The sequence below is a fragment of the Oncorhynchus mykiss genome, chromosome 5 (genome assembly GCF_057628025.1).
Source record: "Oncorhynchus mykiss isolate SJ-2025 chromosome 5, ASM5762802v1, whole genome shotgun sequence".
Lineage (NCBI taxonomy): Eukaryota > Metazoa > Chordata > Actinopteri > Salmoniformes > Salmonidae > Oncorhynchus > Oncorhynchus mykiss.
This window is the reverse complement of record NC_143026.1, coordinates 44,720,052-44,732,766: the sequence shown is the minus strand read 5'-3', so window position 1 is coordinate 44,732,766 and position 12,715 is coordinate 44,720,052. Positions and strand designations below refer to the sequence as shown.

Below are 12,715 nucleotides of genomic sequence, written 5' to 3'. Positions count from 1 at the left end.
ATAATTTTATTATTATTATTATTATTTTTTTTCATTTCACCTTTATTTAACCAGGTAGGCTAGTTGAGAACAAGATCTCATTTGCAACTGCGACCTGGCCAAGACAAAGCATAGCAATTTGATACATACAACAACAACAAAAAGTTACATGTGGAATAAACAAAGCATACAGTCAATAATACAGTAGAAAAAAGAAAACAAAAAAGTCTATATACAGTGAGTGCAAATGAGGTAAGGGTGTTAAGGCAATAAATAGGCCATGGTGGCGAAGTAATTACAATATACCAATTAAACACTGGAATGGTAGATGTGCAGAAGATGAATGTGCAGGTAGAGACACTGGGGTGCAAAGGAGCAAGATAAATAAATAAATACAGTATGGGGATGAGGTAGATACAGTGCCTTGCGAAAGTATTCGGCCCCCTTGAACTTTGCGACCTTTTGCCACATTTCAGGCTTCAAACAAAGATATAAAACTGTATTTTTTTGTGAAGAATCAACAACAAGTGGGACACAATCATGAAGTGGAACGACATTTATTGGATATTTCAAACTTTTTTAACAAATCAAAAACTGAAAAATTGGGTGTGCAAAATTATTCAGCCCCCTTAAGTTAATACTTTGTAGTGCCACCTTTTGCTGCGATTACAGCTGTAAGTCGCTTGGGGTATGTCTCTATCAGTTTTGCACATCGAGAGACTGACATTTTTTCCCATTCCTCCTTGCAAAACAGCTCGAGCTCAGTGAGGTTGGATGGAGAGTATTTGTGAACAGCAGTTTTCAGTTCTTTCCACAGATTCTCGATTGGATTCAGGTCTGGACTTTGACTTGGCCATTCTAACACCTGGATATGTTTATTTTTGAACCATTCCATTGTAGGTTTTGCTTTATGTTTTGGATCATTGTCTTGTTGGAAGACAAATCTCCGTCCCAGTCTCAGGTCTTTTGCAGAATCCATCAGGTTTTCTTCCAGAATGGTCCTGTATTTGGCTCCATCCATCTTCCCATCAATTTTAACCATCTTCCCTGTCCCTGCTGAAGAAAAGCAGGCCCAAACCATGATGCTGCCACCACCATGTTTGACAGTGGGGATGGTGTGTTGAGCTGTGTTGCTTTTACGCCAAACATAACGTTTTGCATTGTTGCCAAAAAGTTCCATTTTGGTTTCATCTGACCAGAGCAGAGCATGTTTGGTGTGTTTGGTGTGTCTCCCAGGTGGCTTGTGGCAAACTTTAAACGACACTTTTTATGGATATCTTTAAGAAATGGCTTTCTTCTTGCCACTCTTCCATAAAGGCCAGATTTGTGCAATATACGACTGATTGTTGTCCTATGGACAGAGTCTCCCACCTCAGCTGTAGATCTCTGCAGTTCATCCAGAGTGATCTAGGGCCTCTTGGCTGCATCTCTGATCAGTCTTCTCCTTGTATGAGCTGAAAGTTTAGAGGGACGGCCAGGTCTTGGTAGATTTGCAGTGGTCTGATACTCCTTCCATTTCAATATTATCTCTTGCACAGTACTCCTTGGGATGTTTAAAGCTTGGGAAATCTTTTTGTATCCAAATCCGGCTTTAAACTTCTTCACAACAGTATCTCGGACCTGCCTGGTGTGTTCCTTGTTCTTCATGATGCTCTCTGCGCTTTTAACGGACCTCTGAGACTATCACAGTACAGGTGCATTTATACGGAGACTTGATTACACACAGGTGGATTGTATTTATCATCATTAGTCATTTAGGTCAACATTGGATCATTCAGAGATCCTCACTGAACTTCTGGAGAGAGTTTGCTGCACTGAAAGTAAAGAGGCTGAATAATTTTGCACGCCCAATTTTTCAGTTTTTGATTTGTTAAAGAAGTTTGAAATATCCAATAAATGTCGTTCCACTTCATGATTGTGTCCCACTTGTTGTTGATTCTTCACAAAAAAATACAGTTTTATATCTTTATGTTTGAAGCCTGAAATGTGGCAAAAGGTCGCAAAGTTCAAGGGGGCCGAATACTTTCGCAAGGCACTGTAGATGGGCTGTTTACAGATTGGCTATCCACAGGTGCAGTGATCTGCGAGCTGTTCTGACAGCTGGTGCTTAAAGCTAGTGAGGGAGATATGAGCTTCAGTGATTTTTTAGTTCGTTCCAGTCATTGGCAGAAGAGAACTGGAAGGAAAAGGGACCAAAGGAGGAATTGGCTTTGGGGGTGACCAGTGAGATATACCTGCTGGAGCGCATGCTACGAGTGGGTGCTGCTATGGTGACCAGTGAGCTGAGATAAAGCAGGGCTTTACCTAGCAGAGACTTGTAGATAACCTGTAGCCAGTGGGTTTGGCGACGAGTATGAGGGCCAACCAACGAGAGCGTACAGGTCGCAGTGGTGGGTAGTGTATGGGGCTTTGGTGACAAAACGGATGGCACTGTGATAGACTGCATACAATTTGTTGAGTAGAGTGGTGAGGCTATTTTATAGATGACGTCGCCGAAGTCGAGGATCGGTAGAATGGTCAGTTTTACAAGGGTATGTTTGGCAGCATGAGTGAAGGATGCTTTGTTGCGATATAGGAAGCCAATTCTAGATTTAACTTTGGATTGGAGATGCTTAATGTGAGTCTGGAAGGAGAGTTTACAGTCTAACCAGACACCAAGTTATTTGTAGTTGTCCACGTATTCTAAGTCAGAGCCCTACAGAGTAGTGATGCTGGACGGGCGGGCAAGTGCGGGCAGTGATCGATTTAATAGCATGCATTTAGTTTTACTTGCATTTAAGAGCAGTTGGAGGCCACGGAAGGAGAGTTGTATGGCATTGAAGCTCGTCTGGAGGTTAGTTAACACAGTGTCCAAAGAGGGGCCAGAAATATACAGAATGGTGTCGTCTGAGTAGAGGTGGATCAGAGAATCACCAGCAGCAAGAGCGACATCACTGATGTATACAGAGAAGAGCGTCGGCCCGAGAATTGAACGCTGTGGCACCCCCATAGAGACTGCCAGAACTCCGGACAACAGGCCCTCCGATTTGACACACTGAACTCTATCAGAGAAGTAGTTGGTAAACCAGGCGAGGCAATCATTTGAGAAACCAAGGCTGTCGAGTCTGCCGATGAGAATGTGGTGACTGACAGAGTCGAAAGCCTTGGCCAGGTCGATGAATACGGCTGCACAGTAATGTCTCTTATCGATGGCGGTTATGACGACGTTTAGGACATTGAGCATGGCTGAGGTGCACCCATGACCAGCTCTGAAACCAGATTGCATAGCGGAGAAGCCATGTCATGGCTTTAGAAGCTTCTGATAGGCTAATTGACATCATTTGAGTCAATTGGAGGTGTACCTGTGGATGTATTTCAAGGCCTACCTTCAAACTCAGTGCCTCTTTGCTTGACATCATTGGAAAATCAAAAGAAATCAGCCAATACATTTTATTGCATGACATATGTATTTGATACATCAGAAAAGCAGAACTTAATATTTGGTACAGAAACCTTTGTTTGAAATTACAGAGATCATACATTTCCTGTAGTTCTTGACCAGATTTGCACACACTGCAGCAGGGATTTTGGTCCACTCCTCCATACAGACCTTCTCCAGATCCTTCAGGTTTCGGGGCTGTCGCTGGGCAATATGGACTTTCAGCTCCCTCCAAAGATTTTCTATTGGGGTCAGGTCTGGAGTCTAGGCCACTCCAGGACCTTGAGATGCTTCTTACGGAGCCACTCCTTAATTGCCCTGGCTGTGTGTTTCGGGTCGTTGTCATGCTGGAAGACCCAGCCACGACCCATTTTCAATGCGCTTACTGAGGGAAGGAGGTTGTTGGCCAAGATCTCGCAATATATGTCCCCATCCATCCTCCCCTCAATACGGTGCAGTTGTCCTGTCCCCTTTGCAGAAAAGCATCCCCAAAGAATGATGTTTCCACCTCCATGCTTCACGGTTGGGATGGTGTTCTTGGGTTGTACTCATCCTTCTTCTTCCTCCAAACACGGCGAGTGGAGTTTAGACCAAAAAGCCCTATTTTTGTCTCATCAGACCACAATACCTTCTCCCATTCCTCCTCTGGATCATCCAGATGGTCATTGGCAAACTTCAGACGGGCCTGGACATGCGCTGGATTGATTAGGGGGACCTTGCGTGCGCTGCAGGATTTTAATCCATGATGGTGTAGTGTGTTACTAATGGTTTTCTTTGAGACTATGGTCCCAGCTCTCTTCAGGTCATTGACCAGGTCCTGCCGTGTAGTTCTGGGCTGATCCCTCACCTTCCTCATGATCATTGATGCCCCACGAGTTGAGATCTTGCATGGCGCCCCAGACCGACGGTGATTGACCGTCATCTTGAACTTCTTCCATTTTTTAATAATTGCGCCAACAGTTGTTGCCTTCTCACCAAGCTGCTTGCCTATTGTCCTGTAGCCCATCCCAGCCTTGTGTAGGTCTACAATTGTATCCCTGATGTCCTTACACAGCTCTCTGGTCTTGGCCATTGTGGAGAGGTTGGAGTCTGTTTGATTGAGTGTGTGGACAGGTGTCTTTTATACAGGTAACGAGTTCAAACAGGTGCAGTTAATACAGGTAATGAGTGGAGAACAGGAGAGCTTCTTAAAGAAAAATGAACATGTCTGTGAGAGCCGGAATTCTAACTGGTTGGTAGGTGATCAAATAGTTAAGTCATGCAATAAAATGCAAATTAATTACATAAAAATCATACAATGTGATTTGCTGGAATTTTGTTTTAGATTCCGTCTCTCACAGTTTAAGTGTACCTATGATAAAAAAAATACAGACCTCTACATGCTTTGTAAGTAGGAAAACCTGCAAAATCGGCAGTGTATCAAATACTTGTTGTCCCCACTGTATATATATAAAAAATCCACATCAATCTACACAAAATACCCCATAATGACAAAGCAAAAACTTTTTTTAAAGTTTTTACAAATGAAACACAGAAACACCTTATTTAAATAAGTATTCAGACCCATTGCTATGTCATTATGGGGTATTGTGTGTAGATTGCTGAGGGGGAAAAATACTATTTAATCATTTTTAGAATTAGGCTGTAACGTAACAAAATGTGGGAAAAGTCAAGGGGTTTGAATACTTTCCGAATGCACTGTGTGTCTATAGTGTATGTAATCATCTGAGCTGAGCCATAAGGGAGACTAGCAGGCCTCTACCACCCCACTATCAGATTGGGGAGCAATATATGCTTTTTATTTCACATAATTTAATCACCATCACCCACTTCTCATTTTTCCAGATTGAAAGTGTTTGAGTTAGTAATGTATCAATATAATATCCATGACAGCTATTACAATGAATACTGAATATAGCACAAATTTGGATTTCACCCCCGTCTCAAAATTAATGTTTTTGATCGTTTGGTAGTGTTTAGGGAGTAAGGATCTCCTGCTTCAACCATGCGGTGCTACTCGCAAAACTGATTGCTGTCCTGATTATGAAGTAATAAACTTTATATCTAAAAATGACCATATACACAGATTGTTTAATGCTGTAACTGGCACACCAACAAAAAATATAAACAAACAAATGCTGCAAAATATGTGTATTTAGCCTCAGTATATGCCATAAGTAAAGAATTGTTGTTTACATAATTTAAACTTTGATAGATAAATGCATAGAAAAGCATTTCCCTACACCCACAATAACATATGCTAAATATGTGTATGTGACCAATAAAATGTTATTTGAAATATCGCAACCAGCTGGTTGAGTTGCCCAATTAGACTAAACTAATTTTGTATTGGAATTTGTAAATCATCGAAAAAACTATACATGAATTTACATTATGTCTGCTTCATTTACTAGTAATGGAAGATAGGCCTGGTTAAATGGGGACTCATATCAAATATTTATAAACATGATATGTCAAAATATGAATATTAAATGAATTATATATGAATAATAAAATGCATGTAAATTCATTTGTTTATTTTTTATAACAACAGTTTGAATTGAGGTGTGTTCCACCTCATTAATTCACATTGAAGTAGCCAATTTCAGTGTTGCGGACAATTTATGTTTGAGGCTTTACTGAGCCTCTTCGAGGACAGCCCAAGCACTTCACCAATGCTTCTGCAGATCAAGTATGCAGACATTTGCACAGTTTTGCACGAATTGGAACATTTCCTGGCTGGCGCTCGCAATGCCTTACTTGTTATTTTCCTTACGAATAATAACTGGACATGTGTGCGTTCCTTTCAAAGTAAGTGCCTTATTTTCTGTAATTCGTGTTGTTTCTACTGTAGCATACATTATGTATGTACAGTTGAAGTCGGAAGTTTACATACACCTTAGCCAAATACATTTACTCAGTTTTTCACAATTCCTGACATTTAATCCAAGTAAAAATTCCCTGTCTTAATTCAGTTAGGATCACCACTTTATTTTAAGAATTTGAAATGTCAGAATAATAGGAGAGAGTGATTTATTTAGCTTTTATTTCTTTCATCACATTCCCAGTGGGTCAGAAGTTTACATACACTCAATTAGTATTTGGTAGCATTGCCCTTAAAATTGTTTAACTTTGGTCAATTGTTTAACTTGGTAGCCTTCCACAAGCTTCCCACAATAAGTTGGGTGAATTTTGGCCCATTCCTCCTGACAGAGCTGGAGTAACTGAGACAAGTTTGTAGCCATGCTTGCTCGCACATGCGTTTTCAGTTCTGCCCACAAATTTTCGATACGATTGAGGTCAGGGCTTTGTGATGGCCACTCCAATACCTTGACTTTGTTGTCCTTAAGCCAATTTGCCACAACTTTGGAAGTATGCTTGGGGTCATTGTCCATTTGGAAGACACATTTGCGACCAAGCTTTAACTTACAAGCTTTAATGTCTTGAGATGTTGCTTTAATATATGCACATCATTTGTCTCCCTCATGATGCCATCTATTTTGTTAAGTGCACCAGTCCATCCTGCAGCAAAGCACCCCCACAACATGATTCTGCCACCCCCGTGCTTCACGGTTGGATGGTGCTCTTCGGCTTGCAAGCCTCCCTCTTTTTCCTTCAATCTTAACAATGGTCATTATGGCCAAACAGTTCTATTTTCGTTTCATCAGACCAGAGGACATTTCTCCAAAAAGTATTTGTCCCCATGTGCAGTTGCAAACCATAGTCTAGCCTTTTTATGGTGGTTTTGAAGCAGTGGCTTCTTCCTTGCTGAGCGGCCTTTCAGGTTATGTCGATATAGGACTCGTTTTACTGTGGATATAGATACTTTTGTACCTGTGTCCTTCAGCATCTTCACAAGGTCCTTTGCTGTTGTTCTGGGATTGATTTGCACTTTTCACACCAAAGTGCGTTCATCTCTAGGAGACAGATGCGTCTCCTTCCTGAGCGGTATGACGGCTGCGTGGTCCCATGGTGTTTATTATTGCGTATTATTGTTTGTACAGATGAACGTGGTACCTTCAGGCGTTTGGAAATTGCTCCCAAAGATGAACCAGACTAGTGGAGATGTACAATTTCTTTTCTGAGGTCTTTGCTGATTTCTTTTGATTTTCCCATGATGTCAAGCAAAGACACACTGAGTTTGAAGGTAGGCCTTGAAATACATCCACAGGTACATCTCCAATTGACTCACATGATGTCGATTAGCCTATCCGAAGCTTCTAAAGCCATGACATCTTTTTCTGGAATTTTCCAAGCTGTTTAAATTCCCAGTCAACATAGTGTATGTAAACTTCTGACCCAGTGGAATTGTGATACAGTGAATTATAAGTGAAATAATGTGTCTGTAAACAATTGTTGGAAAAACGGTTGATTTCTTTTGATTTTCCCATGATGTCAAGCAAAGAGGCACTGAGTTCGAAGGTAGGCCTTGAAATACATCCACAGGTACATCTCCAATTGACTCACATGATGTCGATTAGCCTATCAGAAGCTTCTAAAGCAATGACATCATTTTCTATATTTTCCAAGCTGTTTAAAGGCACAGCCAACTTAGTGTATGTAAATGTCTGACCCACTGGAATTGTGATACAGTGAATTCATTATAAAATAAATAATCTGTCTGTAAATAATTGTTGGAAGAATTACTTGTGTCATACTTAGTCAGTTGTACAACTGCATGCCTTGAAATGTGTCTTCCGCATTTAACCCAACCCCTCTGAATCGGAGAGGTGTTAGGGCTACCTTAAATTGACATCCACTAATGTAGCCTACATTTTCCGGTTTGGATGATTGTGTATGCTGTCGCTACTGCATCCAAAAATAAACTGGTCACATTCAGGACATAACTTTGTAAGAACTGTGTTTGTAAAAAAACAGTGTGGCTAGCTCAAATCCTGACTGCTGCGTCACCCATGGACTTTTTCCACATTTTGTGTTAAGGTGGGATTAAAATGTATTTAACTGTAATTGTTTTGTCAACGATCTACACAAAATACTCTGTTAAAGTGGAAGAAAAATTCGAACATTTTTAAGAAAATACATGAAAAATAAAACACTAATATATCTTAATTACATTCAACCCCAAGTCAATACATGTAAGAATCACCTTTTGCAGCAATTAGCATATCCATAACATGATGCAGCCAGTACCATTCTTGAAAATATGAAGAGTGGTACTAAGTGATCTATTGGATTTGCCCCAAACATAATGCTTTAAATTAAGGAAAAAGTTTTTATTCTGTAGAGGCTTCCTTCATTTCGCTGTGTCATTTACGTTAGTATTGTGGAGTAACTACAATGTTGTTGATCCATCCTCAGTTTTCTCCTATCACAGGCATTAAACCGAGTAACTGTTTTAAAGTCACCATTTGCCTCAGGGTGAAATCCCTGAGCGGTTTCCTTCCTGTGCGGCAACTGAGTTAAGAAGGACACCTGCGTATGTGTAGTGAGGGGGTGTGTTGATACACCATCCAGTGTAATGAATAACTTCACCATGCTCAAAGTGATATTCAATTTCTGCTTTTTAGGTGCCCTTCTTTGCGAGGCATTGGAAAACCTCCCTGGTCTTTGTGGTTGAATCTGTGAAATTCCCTGCTCGACTGAGGTCCCTTACTGATAATTGTATGTGTGGGGTACGGAGATGGGGTGGTCATTCAACGATAATAGGGTTTAACATGATTTCACACAGAGTGAGTCCATGCAACGTATTGACTTGTTAAGTAACTTTTTACTCCTGAACGTATTTAGGCTTGCCATAACAAAGGGGTTGAATACTTATCGACTCAAGGCATTTCAGGTTTCATTTTTTATTAATTTGTAAACATTTCTAAAAACATATTTCCACTTTAACATTATGGGGTATTGTGTGTTGGCCAATGACACAAAATCTCAATTTAATCAATTTTCACTTCAGGCTGGAACACGACAAAATGTGGAAAAAGTCAAGGGGTGTGAATACTTTCTGAAGACACTGTATATAGGCTATAGCCAGATGAGAGATGTGTCTCTGGTCGCTTTCTTTTATTCCGGTAAAACACAATTTTCCAACAGCATTTGACAACAATAACCAATTACAGTGGTTGCCACTCAATTAATAAAGCCTAATAGTACGCAACCATTTTACAAGCATTTGAATGCTGAAGGTACCATGCGTAGATGTGCAAGGAATAGGAATAGGCCGCTTACCTCTCCCTTCGCACACTGACCAACAGCGCGCAGTTTGACTAGGCGACTAATATATTGCCTGGGGTTGTTCGGCATACGAAATGACTTGTAAATCAATGACTGTCAATGCAGTTACATGCTTAGTTCGAGACTGAAAAAGGAGAGGACATATCAGTTGTCACCACAGATGAGATGTATTTTCGGAAGGTAGAAAGAAAGTAAAAGCAAACAATTTCAGTGAACCGGCAGACCAATCTTAAACATTTGAACCTACTGATCAACGACATTTGCATAGAAGAAGCAATCTTTTTTTATTTTTTATAAAAGTGTGCGTTGTCTCTTTAAAGGGTAACTCTCAACCCCAATTTAAGCCTTTGCGCCTTAAAATGTACAATTAAAAAGTAATTCAGGTGAGAAGTTGTGGGTTGGGAGAATTGCACATAAATATTCATTTTGGGGGTATTTCATTTTTATTTATTTAACCTTTTTTTTTTTTATCTAGGCAAGTCAGTTAAGAACAAATTCTTATTTACAATGACGGCCTACCAAGGTAAACTTTCTCAATAAAACATAGCCTACTTACCAGAGGTCCACTGGCACGCTCTGATAATACAATTATGTGCATTGCGAGCAAATACCGCACTAGGCAGTTAGGACAGTTGGCCCCTGTATGGGTCGTCACAAGTTACCACAGCCACAAAGTCATACAGGCCACCTAATTCTACAATTTATCTTATTAAAATTTGAATTTAAACATAACCACACTGCTAACTTTTCCCTAACACAACCCTAACTTATACCTAATTTGTGTTTTCATTCATTTTTACGCTATAGCCAACTTGACTTTGTGGCTGTGGTAACTAGTGGAAACCAGTGGTAAGGCGCCAAGTTCCTGAGTTCCTGACACCTATTGCCACTTGCAGTGTAAATTCGAATCCCCCATGGGGCGCAAAAAAAAATCGTTGAAATGTGGACTAACATTTATTGTGTTGGAAAGAAAATAACATTCATCCCTTGAAAATTAAGATTTAGGGGCTCAATTGGGGGGGCTCAGTTCAATCCAACCAATCTGTGAGTTAATTTGACATGTATACATTGACATGTATAGTTCGTATCCAATGTTTATTGAAAACATAAATACATTTGCACAAATACATGGTTACAGGTGTTGGTTATCTGGCAAGCAAAATTGAGCCATATTAGCATTGATATGAAATCAGTCAAAACAAGACATCTATATTTGAATACTCATACCAACTACACTAACTGTACAATATGTGACGTAAATTGAGTATGTAGTATGCTTTTGGTCATAATATGGATATAGTTAGTATTCCAAAAGTTCCCGGATGTCGTACTGATTTCGCCAAAATACGAAGTATTCAAGCAGTCGACACTATTGCTGTGTTGTTAGGGCCCATAATGAAATTCTTCAGAAAATGGGCGTGGTTTCACAACGTTTTCAGATTTGAAGAAAATGGCGGAAAATATGCAGCTGAAGTTGAAGAGAGCGGATACAAAATTCATTGCTTTAACTAATTATGACAAATGTTTAAGAACATGTTGAGCAATGTAATAAAGTAATGACTTTTCAAATAAGTTACGTTACACGTTATGTTGGCTGACAATTTGTTAGTTACGCTATCCTTACGAACCGCATAGCATTACAACAGTATGTATCGGTATGTTAGTTAGTTACTTAATATTAGTTGGCTACTATTCCAATGAACTTGCTAGGCAGTATATTAACTATATGCTAACTAACTACCCCAATATTTATTGATTTGATTATTCACGTCATTCTTAGCTAAGTGGTATAGTCGTTGTGAGTTCTGTGGATATTGTTAATTTTGGCTATCTACTCCGATTTCAGAGCACTCTCGTCCGAGTGTGCCAGAGAATTACTGAAGGATTTACAAACGCTCAACGCCTATTGAATATGGCCAGTGTCAGTAAATTTCAGCAAAAACAAGATAATTAAATTGTTGCCAGCAGCACAGTTAGTCACCAACGCCCTGGATAACATTAAAACAGCCTAACCAGCTCTGCTAGGGTGAGTAAAATGATCAGAGTGAGGTGTTCTCTCATTTGTGTCTGGAAGTAGCTAGCAAGCTAGCCAACGTTAGCTTGGGTGCTTGACTACCATTGTGAGTTGAGAACACTCGCTCGGATCAACCCTACTCTTCGGCGAGAGCATCCAGTGTACGCTCCAAGAGCGAAACATTCTGAATTTGCAAATAGACAATCTGACAACGCTCTGGATTGAATTTATGAACACAACCGAAACTAGCAATAGGTTGCATAGCAACAGCATCAACTTCAGGTAGACAGCCGAAGCCTAATACATCAACTGAAAGGATACCGTTAGTTTACAGTATACTAAAATGAACTAATAGTATGTAATATATACTCATTAAGTATGTAGTATACAGTATGTTAGTATTGGTATTCGAACACAGCTTTAGTATCAAGAACAAGATGAAACGAGCCACTGATGATTCCCCACATGGCAGTTTCTTGTCATTCTTTCTAGGAATCTGGCCATCCAAAATCACAACAACATGCTGACTTCTGCCCCATGGAAGCGTGCATAAAGTTTTTGTGAAGTTGTCAGCTAACCCATCTATTGAACTATGAGCCAACTGTCCTAGCGGACTGCGCCACCAATCAGTCATAGTAGTTGAGAAAAAATACAAGGAATCGAGATGACTACTATTGTCATCTATTTCTTATTACATTGGATGTAGCTATGAATATAAAAAGGTATAATCCTCATAACCTACATTTTTTTTATTCTTCGTAAAAGCACATAGATGTGTATGAAAGCGTAAGAAAGAATGTTGAATTTGGTCATATGCGGAAATGTGCCTTACTGCCTTTTGAATTTTGGGTAATGTCAGAAGTCTAGTCAAGGAAGCATCATGCAAAAATATATTGGCACACTCCACTTACAGAGACCATTACCAAATAAGGTGAGCTGTCACCTGCTTTATAGTAAGCCTTGAGGTGGTACATTCACACACACAGGGAGAGAGACAGGAAAGACGTAACCTAGCGCAGCAGGCGAGGGAGACAAAGTGAATAAAGTTTTGGGCAATGACTGTAGCTATGGTTTGTGTTGACAATCAGCTTTGAAATCAGCATATTTTGCAT

General features: G+C 40.0%; 1 protein-coding gene across 5 annotated transcripts in view; it reads right to left on the bottom strand.

The window, feature by feature from the left end:
• Positions 1–12,715, bottom strand: part of LOC110523909 (spindlin-W) — a 30,202-nt gene that overhangs the window by 9,336 nt on the left and 8,151 nt on the right. The window lies entirely within an intron of this gene.